Here is a 21,592-nt window from a genome sequence, read left to right on the forward strand (position 1 = left end):
ACGCCTGTCGGTTACGTCATTCGCCTGTGGGCAGTCTTTGAGTGAGGAGTGGCCCACCCTCTCGTCGTTTTTTTTTTTTTTCATTGTTTAGGAATGGCTCAGAGACTGCTGCTTTGTTTGATAAAACTTTTTTCAAAACTGTAAGGCACAACTGAGTGGACACCATTCGATAAATTCAGCTGGTTTTCTGTGAAAATTTTAACGGCTGATGAGAGATTTTGGAGTTTCACTGTCACCGTAAGGACGGCCCACGGTGCCTGACGGTGATCTGTGCTCCGAGGCGGCGTCGTCCTGCTGTTTCAAGCTGAAAACTTCCTAATTTCAGGCTCTGTGGACCCAAGACGTCGTGAGATAACAGAGAACTTTCAGAAGAATTCGGGATCAGGAGTTTATCCAGACATTCCACTGTTAAAGGAGATTTTGTAATGAAAGAACGTGTGGGCAGATTCGCATGTCGGGCCGGTCCCGACCACGGGGGGTCGCCACAGGAAAAACACCTCCGTTGGAAACCTCAACGGACAAGTTGGAACATGCCCAGCTGTTAAACAATTTCTCAGATACTCACTTGTTGAAAGCCATTAAAAGCCGCCTGAATTTTACAAATGGTTTTCAACATGGAGGTGTTTTTCATGTCGCGGCGCAGACGGATTTGCCACGTCGTCACGGATCCGACTCTGCAAATTCGTCCGCACGTTCTTTCATTACAAAATCTCCTTTAACAGTGGAATGTCCGGGTAAACTCCTGATGCCGGCTTCTTCTGAAACTTCTCTGTTCTCTGACGACGTCCTGGGTGAACAGAGCTTTAAATTAGGATGTTTTCAGCTTGAAACAGCCAGACGGACGCCACCTCCGACCGCGCCGTGCCGATCCGCTTTGTGGGCTGTGCTTAAAGCAAAAGAAACTCCACAATCTCTCATCAGCCGTTAAACTTTACACCGAAAACCAGCTGAATTTCTCGAATAGTGTCCACACGGATATCCCTCACCGGTCCTGAAAAAATTTGATAAAGCAACGCGCGCCGTCTCCCTGCAGCTTCTCAGACAAAGAGATTCTGACAGGAGGGGGAGTCCACACCTCACTCAAAGCCTGCCCACAGGCGAATGGCGTCACCGACAGGCATGACAAAACTCACGCATGCGCACGAGGGTTCAAGCTTGTCTGATGTAAAAACATATGAATCAAATCCATTTATTTTTTGAAAAAAATAAAAAGGACCGCTTTTTTATCACAGACCTCGTAAATCACCTCTAAAATTTAATGGAGTCTTTCATGGCCTAATATCTACCTGTGGTGAAAATTTCATCCAAATCCGTGCAGTAGGTTTGACATAATCATGCTAAAAAACAGATAAATAAGTAAAAGCAGATGATTTTATTACATCCTTGGTGGACATAATAACGATTGACACATTTGTTAATACAACACGTTAAATTACTGTTCATACCATTCAATTTATTTAATTCTACTTTATTTATATAACCCCTAATCACAACAACACTGCCTCAGGGCACTTCACACCAGTAAGGTCTTACCTTACCAACCCCTCGAGCAAGCACACAGGTGACAGTCATAAGGAAAAACTCCCTCTGATGATATTGAGGAAGAAACCTCAAGCAGACCAGACTCAGAAGGGTGACCCACTGCTTAGACCATTCTGACAGTAACAAGGTTTTTTTTTTTTTTTTCGAATTTTGCAAGACGTTCTTTACAAACAGAAGAACCAGAAAACAGAAACAACAACAACAACAACAAAAACCCAGAAGAGCAACAAAAACAGGGTCCTTAATTGAAATCAAAAGCAGTCCATCTGGGGTCTTTACATGGTTGATCAGGTAGGTCTTGAAAAAGTAGAGCTTCCTGGGGTCAGTCTAACATCCTTCAAACACCAAAATTCAAAGCACAACAATTAAAAGATGAAATTTAAACATCCATTAAAAATAAGCACCAGATACAGATTTAACATAAAAATCAACAAATGTACTGAAATGAGGAAAAACCATAAACTAAAATTAAAATGAGCCCTAACACTTTCAGCTCAACTGGAACGGTGACTACGTTTACATGCAGCCAATAACCCTTTCATAACCAGAATATTAGCAATAACCCGGTTGCGCACAGCCATGTAAACACCCGCAAAAATCCGAATATGCTCATTTTCCGGTTTTTAAAAACCCGACTATGACCCCTGGGTTACTCCTTTTCTAACCCGAATATAAACACACATAGGAATATCCCCATATAAAGGAACATTATTTTATGTTCTGCGCATGTCCTATCTGCAAGGAATCTTGGTCTTTTGAGTACGGCAACTACTTGTATGCACACGCAAAGCCACTGGACACCACAGAAGCAGAGGTAAACAAGCATGGGGAAATCCAGACGCAGTAGCACAGCACCACACTTTTGGAGCGAGGAGGAAACCGAGTACTTCATTAGTATTGTGAAAGACATGAATATAATGTCTTTTATTGAGGGTAGAAAGTACAGAGATAGCGACATTTACAAGAAGGTGGCCGAAAAGTTACGCAAAGTAGGATTTGCACGAACGCCAGACTAAATCAAGCACCGGTGGAAGACTTGTGTCGCTGTTTACATGGGGATATTCCAAATGATACCAATGACCATGTATACAGGAGTAACTCTGTCTGCTTAAGCATGTAAACGGGTTATTCCTAATGATTTAGAAACCAGAATATTGACCTTAACCCGAATATTAACAGCATGTAAACATAGCCAGTGTCATTGCAGAATGGAAACTCACCACTTTGAAAAATGTTAAACTTTTTGTTATTAAAAAGGGGTTTTCAGGGCCCACACATAAGTTTAGCACAGCCACTACCAACCACATCTCAAAATCAATAAATTTAAATGTACATGTGTCACATGTTGAATTAAGGAGCAGCAGAATTCAATTAATTGATGTTAAGGCTGCGACAGATCCGATCCGGTATCGGGATCGGCTTCCAATACGACACAATTCAAATATCGGAAAATACAGATGCAACCCGCGATGTTTTCCGACACATGAGGAGCAACTGTGAATCCTCTCAACTGCTGCTGTTTCCTCTCTGCTTTGTTTGCTGCCAAGCGTGAGGAGGGGGAGGTTTTCTGAAGCCGGGCTGTTTGAGAAAGCTCTCTTTCACAGTGTTCTAGCTGCGGGTAGCGGCAAATTTCTGCACGGTTCTCTGGTTCAGACTGTCTGTTCGTCGAGCACGGATTTTCTAAAAAATGAACTGAATTGTTGCTGAAAATGTATGCTAAAAAGTTAGCCACTTCAGCATCCCAAGACTGTGAAACACCAGCTCAGATCGCAGCTGAGGACAGTCGAACAGAGATACTGTCTGCTGAATGGGAAAAATTCTCCATTAAAGTCCTGCACGTGAGCATCAGTGATGATATATTTAGAAATTTATGGTTGATTTTTATACCCCATCACACATAGCTGGAATCATGCAAAGTGGTGTCGGATTTATGAATTGGCGCACATCCGAAGTGTTGGATTTCAGTTCCAAAATGTTCCGACAGCCATCTACGGAAGTCGAAACAATTGGTCAAAATCAGCCGGCAGCCCATAGTGTGATGCACGTGTTCAAAACTCTCCGGGCACTGTCGAGATGGGACACATATCCTACAGCAGTCCATGTGTAATCTGACGACCATCTGACCACAATTTACATATTCTTACACCATCAAAACAGCATTTGAAACGATCTGATCGCAGTTGATTGAGATCTGAGATCGATCGGTCACAGCAAAGCCTGCCGACATGTTGTGACACACTTGTCCACCTCCATTGGACCCCGGCCAGGGAGGGTGAAGGAAATGTTATGTAATAACATGTATGTGGCACTGTGCACATTTCAGAGGCTCGGTGCAGCGCCACAATGCAGCTGAACGGGATGTCACTGCTGTAACACACATATTATTACACGTACACCTCCTAAGTCTGTAGCAGGTATGATGTGGAAATGTTTGTCCAGCACATGACGACATAAATAAACATGTAACTCACCTCCGGTCCCCCGCGTTACACAGCGCAGCGCAGACAACTGGTCAAGTCCCTTTCACTTGGCTGTGCTGTGTGCTGGCAACTTTGATCAGATGACAAATACATAATCCACCTCTGGCATGAATAAATCCCATGTGAAGTGCTGTTCATTAACGATAATCCAACTACAGTTGTGTTAAGATGTGTGTCAAGTAAATGACAACAAAAAATAGTTTTAAAAAAGAGAAAAGATAAAGTCCACTGGCTGCATCTGAACGTTGCACACATGTGGGAAGTTGGTGCACTGCCAGCACAAATCAGCAGCAGTTAGGAGTCCAGCCAGATGAATGAAATCTAGCAATGCAAGTATATACTGATCAAACATCTAAATGGATTTTTCACAAGACTACCAGCGCTGTCTGGATGCACAGCTCCTGTTTTTGCGTGCACACGTGGAGTGGCTGGTACAGCGTTTATGAACACAAACATGCAGCTGAGCGAACATTTCGGCAACACACTCGCAAAATAAAAGTACTTAATTCTTTTACCAAAACATCAAATCTATTCTTTCATCTTAGATGCACCTTCTGATCAATTGTAGCTGAACTTTCAGGTCTCCTCTTTAAGAAAATCCTCATATAAAATCAACAGTAATGATAAAAATAATATTAACGCAAACAGAGCTCTGGTATCGGATCGGAAAAGTACTGGTATCGGCAGATATCCAAATTCAGGTATCAGGATCGAATTGGAAGTGAAAAATTGTAGATCGGTGCATCCCTAATTGATATTATTAATTGATTTGTTTTTATTCTGTTTTTAATGTTCAATTAGCATATTTGAAAATGGTTAATGTTATTCTTGTGATAAAATAAGCTAATTGTTTAAAACCATATAGAAGTGTTTCAGGTTTCCTGTTCAACATCCTAGCTTTTTTTGCCATCTAAACTTGTTGGAATTTGTAATATATTTATCTATTCAACCTGAAAAAGACAAACGCCATCCATGTTCTTTTCAAAAAGAATAGCTGTTTCATATGGAGTTAAAGTTGTCTCATTAATACCTGCAAATGCACAGAGGGTGATCTACAAATATTCCTTGATTTGCACACATTTTGTGATCCACAAACATAAATTTCCGATTTGTAACTTGTGTGTTGGTTTTTTACAAATAAATGTGTATTTGTAAATATATAATTTCTTTGTTTGTAAAAATAAAAGGCATTTGTAAAACTGAAAACTTTGTTTGTGAAGTGTGATTCAGCATTTGTTGATTAACATTAAGTTAATGCATTCATCTTCCAGTCCTGCTTTGAACTGGGAACCTTCTGCACAATAACCACTTGGCCACTGATCACTGGCCACTGATCACCACTATGCTGTAAACTAGTTCACGGCTTTTGATGATGTCTTTACAAATCCTCAGTGAGGACAGGTCTTCTTGTTGTGAAAGTGACGTGACATGGACCCACAACAGGGGGCGTTAATGAACGGACAATGGATAAGCCAAAAGTAACAATTTAATGTTGTGAATCGCACAACGATGTACAGACAATAACAATATGGTGGACTGTCAATCATACACCAGGTGACGTGTGGGCAGGCTCGACGATAGAAGACGCCTGGCGAGAGAAGAGCTGGATCCCCACACAGCTTCCACCACCAACGGAGCTGAAGAACACTGGAGCCGCCAAGCCCTGCGCCCCAGGTGGCCGCTGTCATCAGCAGTCAGACCCGGTACTGCTGGCAGAGAACAGAGACAGTCCTGATGAGTGTGAGTTCGCACACTCAGTAATCCCACAGTCAGTGTTTAGTAAAGGAGGGAGAACCTCCACCTCCAATCACACACTCGTGCAGCTCCTGGTTAACCACTTATCTGGTTTGGAGTGTGAGGCGAAACCGTCGCTGTCACACCAAACGCCAATTCTTCAGACAAGGCAACACTCCAGGAAAACGGCTGCAACAGAAGTTCTGGTTATACACACAAAGTGTCAGTCAGCAGAGAAATTACCTGAATGGTAGCTGATTTCTCGGCGGGGAGGTGGAGTTGCAGTCCGGCCTTTATGGTGGTGGTGATGAGTAGTGGATGAGTGACAGTTGGTACAGATGATGAGTGACAGCTGTCACTCCTGGTTGCTCCGACGCCCTCTCGTGCTTGAAGCCCGCACTTCAAGCAGGGCGCCATCTTGTGGTGGTGGGCCAGCAGTACCTCCTCTTCAGCGGCCCACACAACACTTCTGCTCTTGTGAAGCTTCTTAAACTTACTGGATGGGGGTGGAGGTGACTCAACACTGCAGATACAAGTAGCATTGAATATTAGTGCCACTGAAAAATACTGCGTTAGAGTATGTTCATGCAAAAATAAGCTTTAAGGTAATATTTCTGTCATGTCTCTAATGTGTGAGTAAAATGATCTAATAAGTTGTGGCTCTTCTCTTTGATGCCATGGATCCAAGAGGCTCCAGCCTCTGCTAGACTGCAGCAGTTTCCTTTTGTAGTTCACTACAGAGGTGACCTTTTCCTGTCACATGCTGTTATTTCACTCCTCTTTGGACAGTTTATGAATAGGCATCCGTTTTACATTCATATTTATCAGAGTGAGACCTGCCAGATGTCATGTACGAGGTCTATCAGAAAAGTATCCTACCTTTTTTATTTTTTTAAAAAACTATATGGATTTGAATGACGTGCGATTACACCAATCATGCTTGAACCCTCGTGCGCATGCGTGAGTTTTTTCACGCGTGTCGGTGATGTCATTTCCCTGTGGGCAGGCCTTGAGTGAGATGTGGTCCCGCCCTCTCGGCTGAATTCCTTTGTTTCACACGCTGCTCGAGACGGCGCGCGTTGCTTTATCAAAATTTTTTCTGGACCTGTGAGGAATATCTGAGTGGACACTATTCGAGAAATTAAGCTGGTTTTCGGTGAAAAGTTTAATGGCTGATGAGAGATTATGGGGTGTTTCTGTCGCTGTAAGGACTTCCCACGGAGTGGGACGTCGCGCAGCGCTTCCAGGCACCGTCGTTGGCCTGTTTCGACCTGAAAACATCCTAATTTAAGGCTTAATTCACCCAGGACGTCGTGAGAGAACAGAGAAGATTCAGAAGAGGCCGGCATGAGGACTTTATGCGGACATTCCACTGTTTAAGGACATTTTGTAATGAAAGATGTGCACGCAAATTCGCCAGGTCGTTTCCGTGACGACTCGGCGAATCTGTGTGCGCCGCGACAGGAAAAACACCTCCGTGTTGAAAACCATTTGTAAAATTCAGGAGGCTTTTGATGGCTTTCAACAAGTGAGTAACTGAGAAATTGTTTAACAGCTTGGGCATGTTCCAACTTGCCCGTTAAGGTTTCCAATGGAGGTGTTTTTCCTGTTGCGACCCCCCGCGGTCGGGTCCGGCCCGACATGCGACTCTGCCCGCACGTTCTTTCATTACAAAATGTCCGTTAACAATGGAATGTCCGAATAAACTCCTCATGCCGACTTCTTCTGAAAGTTCTCTGTTCTCTGACGACTTCCTGGGTCAACAGAGCCTGAAATGTGGAAGTTTTCAACTTGAAACGGCGAGACGCTGCCGCCTCGGCACCGTGGGCCGTCCTTACGGCGACACTACCAGACCAAAATCTCTCATCAGCCGTTAAACGTTTTACCATAAACCAGCTGAATTTATTGAATGGTGTCCACTCAGTTGTGCCTTACAGTTTTGAAAAAAGTTTGATCAAACAAAGCAGCAGTCTCTGAGCCATTCCTAAACAATGAAAAAATCGACGAGAGGGTGGGCCACTCCTCACTCAAAGACTGCCCACAGGCGAATGACGTAACCGACAGGCGTGAAAAAAACTCTCGCATGCCCACGAGGGTTCAAGCATGTCTGATGTAATCACTCGTGATTCAAATCCATATGGTTTTTGAAAAAAATAATAATGTCGGATACTCTTCTAGCAGACCTCGTACTTTAGATAGAAATGGCCCTTTTTGTTCAGGCACCTTCACACAAGTTCATGCAGGGCACTCCTAATACTACTGACTGGCATGCACAATCCTCCTTAGACAAACCTGGCATGTAATGTTTCTGTTGCACAGTATATTCTAAGACTGTGTTTTTGCTATAAATTCAAGGGGTTTTAGAATTTTCTCACCTGTTTAATGGTTTGACCGTTTTGCCCCATTAAACAGGCTTTTTTAAAGGACAGACAACTCTTATTCTACCCCAGGGGTGGGCAACTTGTTCCAGAAAGGGCCGAGAGGGTGCAGGTTTTCTTTGCAGCCACTGACTCCACCAGGTGATTTCACTGATTAAGTGATTGTCAGGCTCCTGCCCAGGGGGGGTTTATGTCCTAAGTTTTGGGTTCTTCATGTCCTGAGTCTTCTGTGTTTTATTTATATAATATCCAGTTGCCTTTGTCATGCTTCAGTTATGTTTTGTCTTGTTTCATTTATTTTTGGTGTGCCTGCCACGTATATTGTTTTGCTGTGTTATTTATTGTTTGCTTTCTGTTATGTGGATTTACTTTCAGTTTTATTCTGGTTATCACATTGTTCGTATTATACTTTAGTCACAGGGTTTTGTTATTTATCTGCAATGCTTCTTATTTGATTATGTTCCATTTGTTATTTATTGCATTTTTTTGTTTATCTGTTATCTTGTTTTATTGATTGCATTATTCTCTAGTCACCGGGTTTGTTTATTCTCTGTTTTTCAGTTGTTTATTTTGCTCTTCTCATTTGTGTTTTCAGTTCTTATGTGCGTGCTTAGTTTGTTACTGGTCTTAGTTGTTCTGCATTGTCCATGGTTTCTGTTATTGCCTCTTGTTCTTTGACTGCCCCTGCTCCAGCTCTTGTGTCTGTCTCCCACACTTTGATTCACTCTGCTTTGCATTTTCACTCACTCCCACTCTTGCACCTGCTCACGCATCTTTGTCTGTTTCATCACCCCACTCTGTTTTCCTGCCTTCACTATATTGTCCCATGCATATCTCTGTTCACTAGTCACGCCCCCTTCCAGAACCTTCACCGACACCTGCATCTCGTTTCACTAATCACACCACCAGTTATTTAAGCCCTCACAGTCTCACAGCTCACTGCCAGATTGTTGACTTTGTGTTAGGGCTGAAACGATTAGTCGAGTAACTCGAATTATTCAATTACAAAAAATGTTCGAGGCAAATTCTGTGCCTCGAAGCTTCGTTTAATGTTGTAGTACATATGCCAGGCCTGTGTGTGGCGCTGCAATGTCCGCAAAAATAAAACAGAAGAAGACTGGAGCATAACAGCTAATCAAATTAGCAACGATAGCTACCGCTTTCCAACGTGACAGAGTAAAATAAAGCCTTTTAAGAGAAAGATGGTCCACGCTGATCATCTGAAATAGACTTACTGTGCATTTAAAGCGAAGCAGTGTGTTTGTCTATTTTTAAAAAAGCACAGTTTGCTCTACATGGGGAGGGACTATTGACCTGGTGGCCGGCTGCTGTCTCTCTCTTTGCCCAGTATGAGGGGCTCTCAGACCGGGCGAGTCACAGCTCTGTCCCCGGCTACATTGACAAACAGCGGAAGTCCACTCTTTCTTCTGTGTTTCCCTCAGACTCACAATGAGTGTTTGACTTTATAATTTTTGCTTTTTGGTGCAACACACAACACTTCACAAACACGGTAACTTAAATAAAATGATAATTAAAAAAAACTGACTGCGAGGCTGCATGTTCAACCTCCAGCTGAAATGCAACTGCTGAATTGCAGAGAAAGAGGGATTAAAAAAAATCACGCAGGGACCCAGTCCATCAACCTTTATAAAAAAAAAAAAACGTAAAAATCGTTACATTTTACAAGTTGGAGAAAACAAAACAGAAAGCCACATCCCATCGCTATTTCAGCAAAATGCCAACACTTTGGCACAGTGACATTGTGCCATTGCTTAGGGAGAGCCCTGGACTATTGATGTTGTTTAAAAATGCAAAAGTACTTTTTATCCGATTACTCGATTAATCGCCAGAATAATGGATAGAATACTCGATTACTAAAAGAATCGATAGCTATTTGGTGTCACTTTCCAGCCTCCATCCCCTGCCTGGTTTTGTCCAGCTTATCGATATTTTGACTTTGCCTGTTTTTGACCTCGAGTTTTGTCTTGCCTCTGATTGCCCTTACGCTGTGTATTTTGACCTGTGCTTGTTTTTTGACTACGCCTCTGTTTCTTGTCTGCCTGCTACCTCTGCCACACTGCTGGACTACACGTGTACCGACCACCTGCCTGTTGAGCCAGTTAAACCCCTTTTTGAACTCTATCAGTCGTGAGTTTGCAGTTGTGTCCTTTACATTTTGTGCCACGCCAGATACTGATTCTATCTGCTCAAAGTGATATTAATCAGTGAAATCACCTGGTGGAGTCAGTGGCTGTTAAGAAAACCTGCACCCTCTTGGTCCTTTCTGGTACAAGTTGCCCACCTCTGTTCTCCTCATATATATTTGTTCAAATCTTATTCAGATCTGATCTCACTGATTGACTGTCACATTATCTATAGCAAGTGACCAGATCTGATCTATGTGTTTGTGTGGCAATCTTCATTTCCCTTCTTATCCACATTGGTTGCTATAGTAATTTCATAGTCCTTGCAGGCCATGTGGATGGAGCATGGAGCAGCATATTCTGGAAAAAAAAAGAGAAATTGGAGTGTCATCTTAATCTCTCGATTCACTTTTACATACCAGAGCTGGACCCACTCACATCATGGTTCTGAAGCATGACTGTGACCCAGAATACATCAATGTATTAGTAGGCCTGAAACACACTGCATCACGTTGGACATGCATGACACACATGTGATGTATGCACACAACTGGTGCATCACTGCCCAATCTGTCCGTATCTTTTGTCTTTGATATGACTTTTATTCCACAACTCTGTCTTTTGTGACCATTTTGCAGGTTAGTTTGGGCGTGTGTGTGTGTGTGTGTGCATGCACGTATCCTCCGCCCCACACCCAACTGGCTCATTAGCTTCAGCTGTTACTTGATAGCACATCCCCGTAAACACAAATCATGTGGAATGATTTTTATTTTTTGGAACAAGCATTGAGGGACTTTATTGGAGTGGGGTGAAAATTGAGAGAGAGTGAAGCGATCTGCAGGAGGTGGGGGCAACGGGGGGAGAGGAGTATAGCTCTCACCACACACAACCCCCCCTTAGAGTTTTACCTCAGTCAGACGTAACAAAACACACCTGGAATCCCATCTGAGTGTTCAAATATAATTTTTCTGACAAATTTATTTTTGGTCTGAATTTCAATCTTGAAACAGATTTGGGGGAAAAAACCAAACTGATTTCATGCGACTTGAATGATCAGAGTTTTAGCGTTTCATCAGATCATGAATATCCCTTTGATCAAACCCACACTGTGTCTTTGAATGTTTTCTACGCCGCCACCATCATCTGTTCTCATTTTTTCTGAAATGGTAATCACATTCCTTTTCCCGAAAAAGTTCAGTTTGGCTGTTCAGCTGTCTACATGCAGACTTTTTAATGCAGCTAGAATGTAAAGATGTAGAGGAATCTACTACAGTCCGTTACACCGCTGTCAGCTGGTAGGCTGCTCCATAAAGTCGGTGCCTTCTGTGTCTCACTCTTCAACACAGACAGGATTTGGACACCTTACGCTTTTGTTGGTGGACAGTCTGCTCCAACCACATAATTATGGTCTGTTATGACCACGCTGTGTTCTGCCAGAGTTTAAAATCCTAATACTAATTTTGAAAGGTCAAAATTCAGTTTTTCTTTACTAATTTTTGTTTTTAAAGCAAACCCCCTCCCCAGTATATTCAACTGTAGTATGCTTTTTTCTGACTGCATAAAGTGTGTCATGAATTAATACTCTTGATGATGGGGAGGAAGTCGTCGACCACAGCCCCCCCCCACCCCCCACCCACTCTGGGTTTAATCTGCTTCACTGTAGATCTGTTTTTTGTTTTGTTTTTTTTGGCTCAGCGGTTTGCAGAATTCTGCAGAAAAATGTGCAGTCACTTTGTGTCTGTTATTTCCGTAAAGTTGATGAACTCATAGGTTCATCTGTTGCGTTTACCGTTGGATCTGTGAGCAAAGTATTTTGTGCTTTTCTTTCGGGAATGATTATCAGTGATACTTTCACAGGCAAAAACAATGTTGGAATAATTTCAAAGCTGCACACTTAAATTTAGAATGATGCATGTCATTGTGATATGGTTCAGTCAAACACAGCAATCATTTAACTGGTTGATTTTGTTGCTTTTTCTGTAACAGTATCAGGAGCCGGTTGTTCAGATTCCAGGGCTTGAGATTGTCCCGTAACCTGAAGGCGTAGATATGGAGCTTCATCCTGTCTCATCTGTTTTGTTGATTAAAATGATCCATCTTTAAAATGGGCTGAACCTAAAATCTGACCTTTTTACTCCACCTGTTAATGTTCTTGTGTTTCACACTGCAGGTGAAATTGTGCTAAATGCTAACAGGTACGGGAGTCGTGACGTGAGTCAATGATGTCAAGACGGGGCTCTTGAGTCCTGGGAGCACCCAGAGTTCAGTGGGACCCAATGGGGCCACTTGACTCTAAATTAGTTACTTAATCCTAATTCGGCCAATACGAGGCAGTGATCTAATTCAAGCAGGGGTTCAAGCAGGATGTTTTAGCACTTTAAAACCACTTGATTAGACCTGACACAAAGAACAGATTTTGTTGCTCACTGTCTGTCTCACACACACACCACCCCAATCTCTGCAGCTGTCGTGTGTGTCCTCAACAGAGTCGGTAATTACTAAAGTACCGCTTAAAGTGCTGTGGACTCATTAGCAACACAGCCAAATCCACCTGATCCTTTAAATTGATTTAGTAGCGTTTCTCTTCAAACCCAGTGAAGGCCTGCTTTTAACTGATCACCAGCCTGCGTGTGTGTTTTTTGTACAAAACTTGTAACAAGTTTTTTCTCTCTCAGGAGTTAAATTTTTATTTACCATATCATCTTTTAAAGTCTTGTAAAGTGGCTCAAAATGGCCCAACATTTGATATTATCACTGACTACGTTTACATGCAGCCAATAACCCTTTCATAACCCTTTCATAACCGGAATATTAGCAATAACCCAGTTGCGCACGGCCATGTAAACACCAGCAAAAAACGGAATATGCGCCGGTTTTTAAAAACCTGAATAAGACCCCTGGGTTACTCCTTTTCTAACCCGAATATCAGGTCATATAAACGCACATCGGGATATCACCATAGAAAGAAACATTATTTTGTGTTCTGCACATGTCCTATCCACAAGGAATCTTTTGAGTACGGCAACTACTTGTATGCGGCGCGCGTAACCCACCAGACACCACAGAAGCATAGATAAACAGCGCATTGTGTTCTGCGTCCTTATCAGGTGGCATCGATCGGCATCACCGCGATTGCTCTGCCTCCGATGCGCTTACTGAGTCTGCGGGCTCGGTAAACGCGGCAGCAGGCCACTCACACCGCCCCCCTCTCTGCTGTGTGGAGCTGTGGCAACAGGTCCAGAGACTATGCTCACTGTTTTGATGTGGAGGCAGCCCGCAAGGATAGATTTCTTGCGGAAAAAAGCCACAGCACCGCAGGGTCTTGGTATACCTCAGCCGCAGAGCTTCGTGGCCATGACTTGGATTCTTTGCGGGTCCCGCATCCCTATCCCCGGAGGCAGTGAGCGAAGGGATAGCATGCACATTGTGTTCTGCGTGTGTCTATTTATAATCTTCTCACCCAGAAGAAAAAAAGAGTGTTTACACAGGAGAGAAAAGTGAGAAAATGTTAATGCCTGTTTGAGAAAAGTGTATAAAGTGTGTAGTGAGGGATTTTACACGAAGCAGGATTACATGAAGCAGGATTTGCACGAACGCCAGACCAAATCAAGCACCGGTGGAAGACGTGCATCGCTGTTTAGATGGGGATATTCCAAATGATACCAGTGACCATGTATACAGGAGTAACTCTGTCTCCTTAAACATGTAAACAGGTTATTCCTAATGATTCAGAAACTGGAATATTGACCTTAACCCGAATATTAACGGCATGTAAACGTAGTCACTTAGAAGCCCCAGTGATGCTCTCTTGTATCCTAGTCATTTTTTCATCATATATCTATTAATATATCATGTCTTTACACAGGGTTCTAGCCATATATATGTCTCACATGGAGAAAGCTCGGATTGTACTGAACATTTTGATATGCAACACATGCACAATAGTATAAGTAACTTAAAAGGGGACTATCTTAAGGCAGAGGTCTTCAACTCATTCCAGAAAGGGAAGAGAGGGTGCAGGTTTTCTTTGTAACCACCCACTCCAGCAGGTGATTTCACTGATTAACTGATTCCATCGGCTCAAAGTGATGTTAATCAGTGGAATCACCTGGTGGAGTCGGTGGCTGCAAAGAAAACCTGTACCCTCTCAGTCAACAAATAATCTTGGCATTAAATTAAGGTCAAAACCAGTTGTGGAACTTCACATGGATTTAGATTTAAAAGAACAACTACAGAGGTATACATAAAAACATATACACAGTGAACTACATGGAAACAATATTTGTGGTTCTAATTAACAGAGCCCTTAAGTGAAGTAAGTGCTGGCTACTGGTGGATGTTGGTACATGTGGGTTCCTGCTTGATCTCTGTTCTCTGGGGAAACGGTCTATTCAAGGGTACCCTGTTTGTTTTTGATAGCTGTGTGTTGTACTCAATTATGACTAGTCATCCTAACCCTACTTAGTTTGGTGCAGGTAGCTGCTGATGTACATAAGAAATGTAAGGTACTGGGGAGGGGGATAAACAATTGATATGCATTATTTTATTGCATATTTATCCTTGCTCTGTGGACATATTAGCTACATATGAGTGTGACACGTAGTTGCCATTTGTTGGGCGTTCCCAGGACGTGTCCAACTCGCGGTTACTTGGTGTTAATGTGCACCGTGTTTCCTGACAGATTATAAAGCCTGGGAAAACCTGACACTATGAGTTTTTTAATATTCATTAAATAGTTATGGTTTATTAACATTGTACAATTCATTGATTTTCCCATATTTAACTTATTGTGTAGAAATCTGGGGATCAACATATACAACTTATATACAACCTTTGTTTATTCTGCAGAAAAGGGCTTTAAGGGTGATTAGTAACAGTGGTTTTAGAGATCCATCTAATCCATTGTTCATTAAGTACAGGGTACTTAAATTTCGTGATTTGGTCGATTTGAAAATATTACAAACAATGTACCAAGCTAATAAAAATGCTTTACCAACAAACATTCAAAATATGTTTGAGAAAAGAGTAAGTAGTTATAAACTGAAAGGAATAGAAGTCTTTAGAAAACCAAGATACAGAACCAGAGTAAAAGAACGGAGTATTGCAGTAAATGGTGTAAAATTATGGAACAATCTCAACAAAGAAATTAAAGAATTAAGGTCGCTTAAATTATTTAAAAAACGTATTAAACTAGATGTATTAAGTAAGTATGAAACTATAAAATAAGTTAGTGGGCTGTAAGGAAGTAAAAAAAAAAATGTAATTTGTTAATAATGTATAAAATGTTTTAAGTTTAAAAATGTAACCTGTCAGAGATGTAATCTATTTAATAATGGTCATAATTATGAAATAAGTCAGTGGTATGTGACAAGTTAAAGAAATACAATCTGTTAAATAATGTTGAAAAATGACGCTGGATATTGAAAGATTGTATTGTAAAAAGGGGCAGAAAATATAAGACTTGTTCTTCTCTCTGCTCCTTTTCATTCTGGTAATGGAGATGCTTTATTTCTGCTTTTCTGTTTTATTTTTTCTTTTAAATGAAATAAATAAATAAATAAATGAAAATGAAATGAAAATGAGTACAGATGTACAGTTGTTAACATATCTGTAAAATGTCTTGTAAAGCACTTCAGAGGTATTAGCCAGTTACAAAAACAGTGTTTGCAGATTTAGAACTGTTTTTTCTTTTATAAATACGAGGAAAAAATGCCAATGTATTAGATTTATAAAGAAATACAGCTGTTTCGGCACGTATTCCACCATATTGGATTGATTTGTTTGAGCGAACAACCATCTGACGTCATGCTGTCTTTTTACTCTGATTGACAGTAGACTTCTCACCTGGTTAGCTGGGGGCACAGCGACGGTTGTCTCTTGTTGCTGCAAAATCCCTGCTCTGATTAAATATAATGCAATGCTAAAATAACTTTGGCCGTATGAGCTTACAAGATGAACAATGGGATACAAGTTAAAAGTGGACAATCATCAAGTGTGCATCCTGCAGGAAGAAAAAATACCATTCTCAACATGTGCAGTTAGTGAGTCTGTGTATCTATTTTTGAGTGGATCATTTCACAGACTGTGGATTGATTGAATGTGCTCACTGGTCCGTCAAGCTCAGCCTCTGTGGCTGATGCGTGTCTGAATGTAGGTTTGTGAGGATGCTGGTGTGTTTAACTGAGTGATGACCACAGGCGTTTATTTGTCTGGTGGTTTGCTTCTTTGTGGCCGTGGCTTTTGGGAATTGTAATTTGTGTTCATGGTACTGGATTGCTGGAATCTTCAGACCCATGGTTTTCCTGTTTGCTTTATTTGACATCAGTCCTCACACACACACACTCACACACAAAGACCAAAGTCATGTATTCTAAAGAGATATGGCAACTTTGGTTGTGTCACATGTCAGTGGTGCACATTAAGAATAGTTCTTGCTCCACAGGTGCTACCTATTATCACCTTTTACATAAGCTGCAAAATTATTACCGCCAGTGATTCAGTCAGTCAGGCAGACTGTTGGGGAAAGTGAGGAACACGGACCCACAACAGGGGGCGCAAATGAACGGACAATGAAGAAGTCAAATAATAAGGTTTTACTGTTGTGAATTCGCACAACAAACACAACAGATCACAATTGTAAGAATAAACCAGTTCCACTGGTGACGTGTGGGCAGGCTCGACGATAGGAGACGTCCGTCCGAGTCGAACCGGAACCACCCGATTTCCTCTGCCACCGAACCCCGGGAATACTGGAGCCGCCAAGTCCCAAACTCCCAGGTGGCCACTGCCTCCGCTCGTCGGATCCGGTACTGCTGGCGAGGAACAGAAACAGTCAGATGTGGGTGCGGCTGCACCCAGCAACACGTAGGGTGGAAACACCACCTCCACCTCTAGTCACAAACAATATTGCAGTGAAGGGTACTTATCCGATATGGATCAAGTTCAGTCTTCAGCTGTCTTAAGCACAAGCAAAAACAGGTTAGTCCTCAGAAATATGATGACTGGCTGAGTGCGTTACCTTCCTGGTAGAACGATATCTCGGCAATGAGATGGAGATGCCGTCCAGCTGATATACCCCTCAGCTGATGGATGTCAGCTGTTTCAGGTGATGGGTGACGGCTGTCACCTGGGCTGCTCCTCTTCAGCGGCAGCGCCCTCCGCTGCCTGGAGCCCCCTCTCCAGGCGGGGCGCCCTCTGGTGGTGGTGGGCCAGCAGTACCTCCTCTTCAGCGGCCCACACAACAGGACCCCCCCCCTCAACGGGCGCCTCCTGGCGCCCGACCGGGCTTATCCGGGTGGCGGCGGTAGAAGTCGGCCAGGAGGGCCGGGTCCAGGATGAAGCTCCTTTTCACCCAGGAGCGTTCTTCGGGGCCGTACCCCTCCCAATCCACCAGGTATTGAAAACCCCGGCCCATCCGTCGGACATCCAGAAGCCGGCGCACGGTCCAAGCCGGCTCGCCGTCGATGATCCGGGCAGGTGGTGGCGCCGGACCGGGAGTACAGAGGGGTGAAGTGTGATGTGGCTTGATTCTGGACACATGGAATACAGGATGGATCCGCAGTGAGGCCGGAAGCTGAAGCCTCACTGTGGCGGGATTGACGATCTGGAGGATTTTATATGGTCCTATGTATCGGTCTTTGAGTTTCGGGGAGGCTACTTGCAGTGGTATGTCCTTGGTGGATAGCCACACTTCCTGCCCGGGGCGATACGTAGGAGCCGGGGTCCGCCGCTGGTCTGCATGGGCCTTAGCCCTCGCCCGGGCCCTCAACAAAGCAGAACGGGCGGCACGCCACACCCGACGGCACTTCCGCAGGTGGGCCTGGACCGAGGGCACACCGACCTCTCCCTCAACCACCGGGAACAATGGGGGCTGATACCCCAAACACACCTCAAAAGGAGAGAGGCCGGTGGCTGACGACACTTGACTGTTGTGGGCGTACTCGATCCAGGCCAGATGAGTACTCCAGGCCGCATGAGTACTCCAGGCCGCCGGGTGCGTGGCTGTCACACAACGTAGAGTCTGCTCCATCTCCTGGTTGGCCCGTTCTGCTTGCCCGTTGGTTTGGGGGTGATACCCGGACGAGAGACTGACCGTGGCCCCCAGTTCCCGGCAGAAACTCCTCCAGACATACGAGGAGAACTGGGGACCGCGATCGGAGACGATGTCTGATGGTATCCCATGCAGCCGGACGACGTGGTGGACCAGGAGGTCCGCTGTCTCCTGGGCCGTTGGGAGCTTCGGGAGGGCCACGAAGTGGGCCGCCTTGGAGAAGCGGTCCACTGTCGTGAGGATGAAGGTGTTTCCCTGGGACGGCGGGAGGCCCATGACAAAATCCAGGCCGATGTGAGACCAGGGGCGATGAGGTACGGGCAGCGGCTGTAGCAAACCCGAGGACATGCAGTGGTCGGCTTTGCCCCTGGCGCAGGTGGTACAGGCCTGGATATAGTCCCGGACATCGGTCTCCAGGGATGCCCACCAGAAGCGCTGCCGGACGACTGCCACGGTTCTACGCACCCCAGGATGACAGGAGAGCTTCGAACCGTGGCAGAAGTCCAGGACCGCAGCCCTAGCTTCTGGTGGGACGTAGAGCCTGTTCTTCGGCCCGGTTCCGGGGTCCGGGCTTCGTGCCAGGGCCTCCCGGACGGTCTTCCCCACGTCCCAGGTGAGGGTGGCCACGATAGTGGACTCCGGGATGATGGGATCCGGGGGATCTGACGGCCCCGTTTTGACCTCATCTTCATGTACCCGGGACAAGGCATCCGATCTCTGGTTCTTGGTCCCGGGACGGTAGGTGATCCGGAAGTCAAAACGGCCGAAGAACAGTGACCAGCGGGCTTGCCTGGGATTCAGCCGCTTGGCGGTCCTGATATACTCCAGGTTCCGGTGGTCAGTGAAAACCGTGAATGGCGCAGACGTTCCCTCCAACAGATGTCTCCACTCCTCAAGAGCCTCTTTCACCGCAAGGAGTTCTCGATTGCCGACGTCATAGTTCCGTTCGGCCGGGGTCAACCTGCGGGAAAAATAGGCACACGGGTGAAGAACTTTATCGGTCTTCCCGCTCTGGGACAGCACGGCTCCTATCCCTGAGTCCGAGGCGTCCACTTCAACCACCAACTGGCGACTAGGATCGGGCTGCACCAGAACGGGTGCAGACGAGAACAGACGTTTCAACTCCTTGAACGCGGCATCGCAACGATCTGACCAGGTGAAGGGGACTTTTGGAGAGGTCAGGGCTGTCAGGGGGCTAACTACCTGACTGTAGCCCTTAATGAACCTCCTATAGAAATTAGCAAAGCCGAGGAACTGTTGCAGCTTCCTACGGCTTGTGGGTTGGGGCCAGTCTCTCACCGCCGCAACCTTGGCCGGATCAGGAGCGACGGAGTTGGAGGAGATGATGAACCCCAGGAAGGACAAAGACGTGCGGTGGAACTCACACTTCTCGCCCTTCACAAACAGTCGGTTCTCCAACAACCGCTGTAGGACCTGACGTACATGCCTAACATGGGTCTCAGGGTCCGGAGAAAAGATGAGTATATCATCTAGGTATACGAAGACGAACCGGTGCAGGAAATCCCGCAAGACATCATTAACCAACGCTTGGAAAGTCGCGGGAGCGTTGGTGAGACCGAACGGCATGACCAGGTACGCAAAGTGACCTAACGGGGTGTTAAATGCCGTCTTCCACTCGTCTCCCTTCCGGATCCGAACCAGGTGATACGCATTTCTAAGATCGAGCTTCGTGAATATTCGGGCTCCATGCAGGGGCGTGAACACTGAATCCAACAGGGGCAACGGGTATCGATTGCGAACCGTGATCTCGTTCAGCCCCCTATAATCAATGCATGGGCGAAGTCCGCCGTCTTTTTTACCCACAAAAAAGAAACCTGCACCCATCGGGGAGGTGGAATTCCGGATCAACCCGGCGGCTAACGAGTCCCGGATGTAGGTCTCCATTGATTCGTGCTCAGGCCGTGAGAGGTTGTACAGCCTGCTGGACGGGAACTCACTGCCCGGAACCAAATCAATGGCACAATCATAAGGACGGTGGGGGGGAAGGGTGAGCGCCAGATCCTTGCTGAACACGTCAACCAGGTCATGGTACTCCACTGGCACCGCCCCCAGATTGGGCGGGACTCTGACCTCCTCCTTAGCCTGGGAGCCGGGAGGAACCGAGGAACCTTAACATACCCGATGGCAGGTCTCGCTCCACTGCACCACTACCCCGGATGGCCAATCGATCCGGGGATTGTGTTTTACCATCCAGGGGAACCCCAAAATCACACGGGAGGTAGCAGGAGTCACAACAAACTCGATCTCCTCCCGGTGATTTCCTGACACCACCAGAGTTACAGGTGGTGTCTTATGCGTGATCGGAGGGAGTAGGGAGCCATCTAGCGCCCGCACCTGCACAGGCGAGGTGAGCGCCACCAGAGGGAGCCCTACCTCCCTAGCCCATCTGCTGTCCAACAGATTCCCCTCTGAGCCCGTGTCCACCAGTGCTGGGGCCTTCAGGGTTGAGTCCTCATAAAGGATCGTAACTGGGAGTCATGTGGCGATGTGGGTGTGCCCCACGTGAATGTCTTGGCCCACCCCTAGCCCAGTCTCTAGGGGCGGGCGCTGGTGTTTAACCGCTCGGGGCAGTCTTTTACGTGGTGCTCTATCGAGCCACAAACAAAACAAGCTCCGTGGGCCTGCCTCCTCTGTGCACCTGGTGCCCTAAATGTTGCCCTACTCATGTCCATTGCTTCGTCAGCAGGGGGAGCTGTGGCCCCACGGAGCGCAGGGGCCGTGGAGCGTGGGGAAGGCGGAGCGCGGTCGGAACCGGAAGGGAGAGGGACGGCGCATGCCCGGCCACGCCCTTCGTCTCGTTCCCGCCGACGTTCTTCTAACCGGTTGTCTAATCGTATGACAAGATCGATGAGCCCATCTAAATCCCGCGGTTCGTCCTTAGCCACCAGGTGCTCCTTAAGAACCAATGACAGTCCGTTTACAAAGGCGGCGCAGAGGGCAGTGCTATTCCAGCCGGACCTCGCAGCCGCGATGCGGAAGTCGACTGCATAGGCAGCTGCGCTCCGACGCCCCTGTCTCATCGACAGTAGCACAGCTGAAGCGGTTTCTCCTCTATTAGGGTGATCGAACACGGTTCTGAACTCCCTCACAAACCCATCATGTGTCTGAAGGAGCCGTGAATTCTGCTCCCAGAGCGCTGTAGCCCAAGCGCGTGCCTCGCCGCGAAGCAGGTTTATTACATAAGCTACCTTGCTAGCATCGGTCGCGTACATAACTGGACACTGTGCGAAGACGAGCGAACAC

At 45.6% G+C, this 21,592-nt stretch overlaps 1 protein-coding gene across 1 annotated transcript in view; it reads left to right on the plus strand.

Moving 5' to 3' along the window:
• The window catches only part of zdhhc8b (zinc finger DHHC-type palmitoyltransferase 8b), a 197,256-nt gene that overhangs the window by 20,248 nt on the left and 155,416 nt on the right, over positions 1-21,592 (plus strand). The window lies entirely within an intron of this gene.

The sequence above is a fragment of the Thalassophryne amazonica genome, chromosome 5 (genome assembly GCF_902500255.1).
Source record: "Thalassophryne amazonica chromosome 5, fThaAma1.1, whole genome shotgun sequence".
In the NCBI taxonomy this organism is placed as follows: domain Eukaryota; kingdom Metazoa; phylum Chordata; class Actinopteri; order Batrachoidiformes; family Batrachoididae; genus Thalassophryne; species Thalassophryne amazonica.